Here is an 8,322-nt window from a genome sequence, read left to right on the forward strand (position 1 = left end):
ATACATTGCTAATGCTTAGATATATTTGCTATTTGTATAGGAGTAAGACATGACAAAGGTCAAGGCCTGTCACAGGTAATAACTTATAATAAGGAGACGAGGGGAAGTGAAACCAGTCTTCTGTTAAGTAGAGATATGGATAGATTCCACATCCTTTAAACTTGTGACCGGCTCAAGCAGGAAAGGAAAAAGGGAAGTATGGCTCGCCCATTGTTCAGCAAAAGTGAATGAATGTAACACAGTTGTAACCGCAAAGTCAGCAAGTAGGCACTGTATTTAACCTCATTTGGAAAATTAACCTGACCTATAGGAATGCTAAATGTCAAAAATGAAGTAACCTATCATGTTAAGGCACCTAAACCAGGAAGGATGTTAACCCTATAAGAACCCCTGCATATGAGATGTTGGGGGTCGGCTCTGCTTTGAACATTGAGTTCCTTAGCCGTACCTTGGTTGCAACCAATAAACTTGAGTTGGACCCAGCCAGAAAGTGTGACTCTCTTCTTGGGGTAAATCAGACTAGCCTCCAAGGGGATGAAACCTTGCAATTTATGCAACAACACCGTGACTCCTGCTCTGTCTCTTTTAAACAGAAACAAGCTGCCCCTTTCAAAGGCCATACTGTAAATCTTGTGCAAGAGCAAGCAGGCATTGTGGTCGCTCTGCAGGTTCTTGTGAAAGAACAGCCATTCTTGCACAAGAACCACCAGTGTAGACATAGCCTAGGTGGGGCCCAGGGATAGGCCACAATTTTTTCTTTGAAGAGCCGTGGGTTGGCCACCCCTGTACTATGCAAAAGCAGCTACACAGTCATTTGGTTTTGAAGCGATAGTGAAGGAACATAAAGACAAGAAAAAAATCACTACTTTTAGTGCAGAATCACTGCACAAATGATTTCATAGAAATCCTGAGGACTGGAAGAAATCTCAGGAGGACATCAAGACCTGCCCAAAGCAGAACCAATCATCCCAGCCAGGGCTTTGTCAAGCCGGTTCTAAGGATGGAGATTCTGCCACTTCCTTAGGTAACCCATATCTGTGCTTCACCAACTCCTAAGGGCTACGTCTACACTGGCAGCTTCTTGCGCAAGAACTGTTTTGCGGAAGAGTTCTTACACAAAAAGTCTTCCACAAGAGTGCATCTACACTGGCATGTGCTTTTGCGCAAGAGCATCCATGGCAGTGTGGACGCTGTATTGCGCAAGAAAGCTCTGATGGCCATTTTAGCCATAGGGTTTCTTGCACAAGAAATTCATGTTGCCTGTCTACACTTCCCTCTTGCGCAAGAAGGCTTATTTCTTATTGCAAGAGCTCTTGTGCAAGAAGGCTTATTCCTCGTGGGGAGAGAAATAACTTCCGGAAGAAGCCCTGTTTTCTGTCGCTGTGCTGTACATTTACTTGTGCGAGAATGTGCGTGCAGTGTAGACACCCAGGAAGTTTTTGCGCAAGAACAGCTGTTCTTGTGCAAGAAGCTGCCAGTGTAGATGTATCCCTAGTGAAATAGTTTTTCCTCTTATCCAGCCTAGACCTCCCCCACTGCAACTTGAGATCATTGCTCCTTGCTCTGCTGAGAACTCTTCTCTTCTGCAGATTAAACAAGCCCAAATCCCTCAGCCTCTCCGTGTAGCTTGATTTATCATGTGATTAACATAACTTTATATATGAAAGATACATAAAATCTCACAGAAGTATGACAGAACAGAATAGGGTTTTTTTCTTTTAAAGGTAAACCTATTAGTTGCATTTTTAAATAAGCAAAAAAAGTACATTGGCATCTGTTTCAATTCACAATTATACCACGTAACTTTAAAAATCACCATCAGGTTATACTAATCAGCTTGTTTACTTTCAATGTCATATATACTGTTCTGCACATAATTGATATTCTTTAAATTGCCTAATTTTTTGTAACATAGTATTTTCATTGTTTGGCACAGTTGACCAATTATACTAAGCCGATCAGTAACATTTGTTAAATCTGAGTCATAAGTACTGTTCATAGGGGAAATGTAATGCCTCTCTGGAAATGGGAAACAGTTGATCTCCCCCCTCTAGCAGCCTGTGTCCTTGGGGAGCTCAGACCTGCTTTGGAGATATACCTATCTCATAGAACTGGAAGTGACCTTGAGAGGTCATTGAGTCCATCCCCCTGCTCTCCCAGCAGGGCCAAATACCATCTCTGGCAGATTTGCCCCACATCCCTAAATGGCCCCCGTCAATGGCTCCTTGTGGTTTAGTAGGCCAATGCGCAAACCACTGAGCTATCCTTCCCAGGATACTGTTATCCTGCACTGCTACCTCTGTAGCAGAGGCTGCAGCACAAAGTGGCAGGCAGCCAGTCTGTGTGGGGATCGGTTTAAACTGCCTCCTGTCACAAACTGGCTCCCGCCTCACAGGAGACTGCCTCGGAGTGGGGCTAAAGCGCGTTGGTTGGGTACTATAGAATAGTAGAGTAACCGATAAGAATTCATGAGGTTACTTGACTATTCAGTTACCCGATATTTAACATCCCTTTTCCCTATATAAATCCATGATGCACCCACATCTTGAATACTACATGCAGATGTGGCTGCCTCATCTCAAAAAATTGGCATTGGAAAAAGTTCAGAAAAGGGCAACAAAAATGATAAGTGGTATGGAATGGCTGCCCTCCAAGGAGAGATCAATAAGACTGGGACTTTTCAACCAACTTGGAAAAGAAATGATTAAATGGTGGGTGGGGATATGATAGAGATCTATAAACTCATGACTGGTGTGGAAAAAGTGAATAAAGAAGTGTAATTTACTGTTTCCTAGTTCATTCCCTCTGGAGTACTTGGCATTGGCCTGTGTCGGTGTCCGAGGCAGAACATCAGAAATGGCTGCCCATCGCAGGGAGCCATAGCCTGTAATACCTCTGAGGCTGGTATAGGGGGCTCTGTCTGTGAGGTGGAGTGTTTTCCATATAAGGGCATGTACATTAATAATCTTCCCCTGCTCGCTCCACCCATTGCAGTAACAGATCAGCCAGTGGGCTGACTGGTGCTCAGGCCTGCTACTCCACCCACTGCAGCAAAAGCCAACCTATGGGGTGATAAGTTCACAGGCAATAAAACAGGCAGGTGGCCCCTCTCTCACGGGGGATTCGCATTGAGTGAACGCCTGGCCTGATCACCCAGACGCCTTGCACCCCCCGCTCTTGAGTCTTACTGAGCGTACTCCGAGTTGGTCGACCCGAGTGGAGACAGTTTATGAGCGTGTGACCGGTACTTGTGTTCCTGCTGTCTCCAGAACTGGTATAACACCCCCCCCCCCATCATCCCTATCCTAATTGATTTTTTAGTTGTCCTTATTGCTTGCCAAGTGACAGTGGCTAAAAAGTTACTAAGTTAGTTTATAAATAGTTGTGGTTTAGGTTTTTTACTGTTTCCTTGTATAAAGTTGTGTAAATAGTCAGCCCTATGGATAATACCAGTGTTAATTCAACTGTTCCTAACCCCTGGGCAGTTATTGGGAATTATTGTGATTTAGAAAAGCCTCAGGGAATTGTTTTGTGTTGTCTGGCAATCTGTTTAATTTTTGTTCTGATGATTGTCTGGCGCCATCAAAATAAAATCAGTTTGTTCTTTTTGAAACCCCCAGTTGTGGTCTCATCCTTTTCGGCATCCCTTCGAACCTCGTGTATTACGGGGACTGACAGTCGGAAGACAGGATACTGGGCTAGATGGACCTTTCGTCTGACCTAGTATGGCCATTCTTATATTCTTAAACTTTGCTTGTTACTCAGCTGATTTGATCAATCATTATCTCTGAAGCTTGCAACCATAAAGAAATAGATACTCTTGTTCTACAGCTACTCAGTCAAAATAGCTTCTGTTTCTATAAAATATTTGTATGATATAATAGGGCAGAGCCATGAGAAATGCAGATGATTAATTCTCTACAATATGTTAGATCTGGAAAAGAGAAATATTTTCACTGATAGAGAAACGTTTCATGCTGTGATGAAAAGCTGGATTACCACATGCAGTCAGGACTGCTGATTGTTTGCTTGTTTATTTTATTAAATCTGATTTTGACTTGGTTATATTTGATTTTTATGCATGATGGATTGGATTTTGAAGGCAGTGGGTGTTTTGCTTCAATGAGATGCTTGAGTATGTTCCCAAAGAAACAAATGTGAATGTTGGTTTGACAATGAAGGAATTACAGTCTTATGGTTAAGGCCCATCATTTAGCTGGCTTTGATAGCTCTTCCATTGGCTTCCTGTTCTTGTGTCACATTAGGCAAGTCCAAGGGCGGGGGCTGTGTTAACCCCCACAGCACCGGCCAGCAGCGCCCTTCCCCCCGCGGCCGCAGAGCCCGGCCCCGGGTTGCACTCAGTCGGCGGTAGCTGGGCCGACTGGGCAGCACATGCTCCAGGTGTCTGCCCACGCACCCCGGGGGCGGGGCCGCATGTTCCGGGGGTGGGCCCGCGCATGTGCCCGGGGGCGGGGCCGTGCTCCTGGGGCCCAGGGCGCCAAAATGACTCGGACCGGCCCTGAGCAAGTCATTTAGGTCTAAATGCGCACCTCAATAGCCAGTCTGTTCACATGAGAAGGCAGAGTTTCATCTTTCTATTTGTTTTATCTATTCCCCACATCTAGATGCAAAAAAGAGGGTGTGGCAACCTCATGTGGGTTCCTTCCCATTTGCATTGTGACCTGTGAGGCAAGTAGCTTCTTCATAGCTTCATCTCATGAAGGGCAAGAGACAATTTTGCTCTTCATTTGATCAGAAACAATCTTTCATCTATGGTGTTTGATGTAATTCTGAAAACTACAGGAAATCAACTTTCCCAAAAGAAAAAAAAGGAGGATATGTGCAGTGTTTATTTTGTTATTTTAAATAGATGCACTTAACACTTTCTAAATTCAGCATATCTGATGATGAAGCTGACAAAAATAGGTCAATAAATAAAAGAAACCTGGGTAAAAAATAGCAAGTCTCTTTAGTTCTGCATGTTTTATACATTAAGCCAAGCCCCTTTTGGGCATTAATATAACATGCTATAATACATGTTATATTATAACATTTTATTGGGTACTTAAAATACTTAACCATTTTATTAGTGACATGTTAAAACTATAAATCTCCTCTCTGAAGGAAGAAATGTATCCCATTATGAGACATTCCAGGGACCAGCTAAAGACTTTGATATATGTTGCCAACAGTGTATTTGCCCTGGCAGGGAGAAATTGATTTCTTTTAGACATCTGTTTGTATTGTGGGGAGTTGCCTTTTTTGTGGGTATTTATAACATAACAATTAGGCTACGTCTACACTGGCCCCTTTTCCGGAAGGCGCATGTAAATTTCACCAGTCGTCGTAGGGAAATCCGCGGGGGATTTAAATATCCCCCGCGGCATTTAAATAAAAATGTCCGCCGCTTTTTTCCGGCTTTTAAAAAAGCCGGAAAAGAGCGTCTACACTGGCCCCGATCCTCCGGAAAAAGTGCCCTTTTCCGGAGGGTCTTATTCCTACTTCAAAGTAGGAATAAGAGCCTCCGGAAAAGGGCACTTTTTCCGGAGGATCGGGGCCAGTGTAGACGCTCTTTTCCGGCTTTTTTAAAAGCCGGAAAAAAGCGGCGGACATTTTTATTTAAATGCCGCGGGGGATATTTAAATCCCCCGCGGATTTCCCTACGACGACTGGTGAAATTTACATGCCCCTTCCGGAAAAGGGGCCAGTGTAGACGTAGCATTAAGGATAGGTATCTTCTGATTACATGTTGCTATTTAAAAAGGCAGATCATAAACCCCTTCCCCACCCCAAAAAAGCCAAATCTTGTTGGTATTAGGCAAAACTTCTATGGGAATTTGGCCCACATTTATATGCAGTGTGTATTTGGTTTATTAGAGTTATCTGAAAACTGCATCTTCAACTCATGATACCATCTAGAAAAAGACTAGTTAGAGAATATTATCTTATTACTGAAGTGGTATTTTATTTTGTTTTTAAAACACATACACACACAAACTAAATAGGCTGAATTAGCCTCTGGAGTTACTCAATTGAATCTATTTATTTCCCCCAGAGATTAATTTGTTTAACTGCACATGGCTAGAAGAGTTTGTATTTAATTTTAAATGCAAATCTATCTCTGCTAACCTTCAATCTTTTTTTTTTTTTTTTGCTCCAAAAACTAAATGTTGTCAATACACATTGTTCACATTATATTAGGGCCTCTTTTGTGCCTGGTAAATAAACTCTTTCTCATGTAGTTCTACCCAGATACGCATAGAATCATAGAATCATAGAATAATAGGACTGGAAGGGACTTCGAGAGGTCATCGAGTCCAGCCCCCCGCCCTCAAGGCAGGACCACGCTCCGTCTACACCATCCCTGAGAGATGTCTATCTAACCTGTTCTTAAATATCTCCAGAGAGGGAGATTCCACCACCTCCCTTGGCAATTTATTCCAATATTTGACCACCCTGACAGTTAGGAATTTTTTCCTAATGTCCAATCTAAACCTCCCCTGCTGCACTTTAAGCCCATTACTCCTTGTCCTGTCCTCAGAAACCAAGAGGAACAAATTTTCTCCTTCCTCCTTGTGACACCCTTTTAGATATTTGAAAACCGCTATCATGTCCCCCCTTAATCTTCTTTTTTCCAAACTAAACAAGCCCAGTTCATGAAGCCTGGCTTCATAGGTCATGTTCTCTAAACCTTTAATCATTCTTGTCGCTCTTCTCTGTACCCTTTCCAATTTCTCCACATCTTTCTTGAAATGTGGCGCCCAGAACTGGACACAGTACTCCAGCTGAGGCCTAACTAGTACAGAGTAGAGCGGCAGAATGACTTCACGAGTTTTGCTTACAACACACCTGTTGATACAACCTAAAATCATATTTGCTTTTTTTGCAACAGCATCACACTGTTGACTCATATTCAACTTGTGGTCCACTATGACCCCTAGATCCCTTTCCGCCATGCTCCTTCCTAGACAGTCCCTTCCCATCTTGTATGTATGGAACTGATTGTTCCTTCCTAAGTGGAGCACTTTGCATTTCTCTTTATTAAACCTCATCCTGTTTACCTCTGACCATTTCTCTAACTTGCTAAGGTCATTTTGAATTATGTCCCTATCCTCCAAAGAAGTTGCAACCCCACCCAGTTTGGTATCATCTGCAAACTTAATAAGCGTACTCTCTATCCCAATATCTACATCATTGATGAAGATATTGAACAGTACGGGTCCCAAAACAGACCCTTGAGGAACTCCACTTGCTATCCCTTTCCAGCAGGATTTAGAACCGTTAACAACAACTCTCTGACTACGGTTATCCAGCCAATTATGCACCCACCTTATCGTGGCCCTATCTAAGTTATATTTGCCTAGTTTATCAATAAGAATATCATGCGAGACCGTATCAAATGCCTTACTAAAGTCTAGGTATATGACATCCACCGCTTCTCCCTTATCCACAAGGCTCGTTATCTTATCAAAGAAAGCTATCAGATTAGTTTGGCATGACTTGTTCTTCATAAACCCATGCTGGCTATTCCCTATCACTTTATTACCTTCCAAGTGTTTGCATATGATTTCCTTAATTACCTGCTCCATTATCTTCCCTGGGACAGACGTTAAACTGACCGGTCTGTAGTTTCCTGGGTTGTTCTTATTCCCCTTTTTATAGATGGGCACAATATTTGCCCTTTTCCAGTCTTCTGGAATCTCCCCTGTCTGCCATGATTTTTCAAAGATCATAGCTAAAGGCTCAGATACCTCCTCTATCAGCTCCTTGAGTATCCTGGGATGCATTTCATCAGGCCCTGGTGACTTGCTGACATCTAACTTTCCTAAGTGATGTTTAACTTGTTCTTTGTGTATCCTATCTTCTAAACTTACCCTCTCTCTGCTTGTATTCACTACGTTAGGCACTCTTCCAGACTTCTCGGTGAAGACCGAAACAAAGAAGTCATTGAGCATCTCCGCCATTTCCAAGTTTCCTGTTACTGCTTCTCCCTCCTCACTAAGCAGTGGGCCTACCCTGTCCTTGGTCTTCCTCTTGCTTTTAATGTATTTATAAAAGGTCTTTTTGTTTCCCTTTATGCCTGTAGCTAGTTTGATCTCATTTTGTGCCTTTGCCTTTCTAATCTTGCCCCTGCATTCCCGTGTTGCTTGCTTATATTCATCCTTTGTTAGTTGTCCTAGTTTCCATTTTTTATATGACTCCTTTTTTATTTTGAGATCATGCAAGATCTCCTTGTTAAGCCAAGCTAGTCTTTTGCCATATTTTCTATCTTTCCTACACAGCGGAATTGTTTGCTTTTGGGCCCTTAACAACGTCCCTTTG

This window comes from Pelodiscus sinensis, chromosome 5, assembly GCF_052426305.1.
Source record: "Pelodiscus sinensis isolate ZL-2025 chromosome 5, ASM5242630v1, whole genome shotgun sequence".
In the NCBI taxonomy this organism is placed as follows: domain Eukaryota; kingdom Metazoa; phylum Chordata; order Testudines; family Trionychidae; genus Pelodiscus; species Pelodiscus sinensis.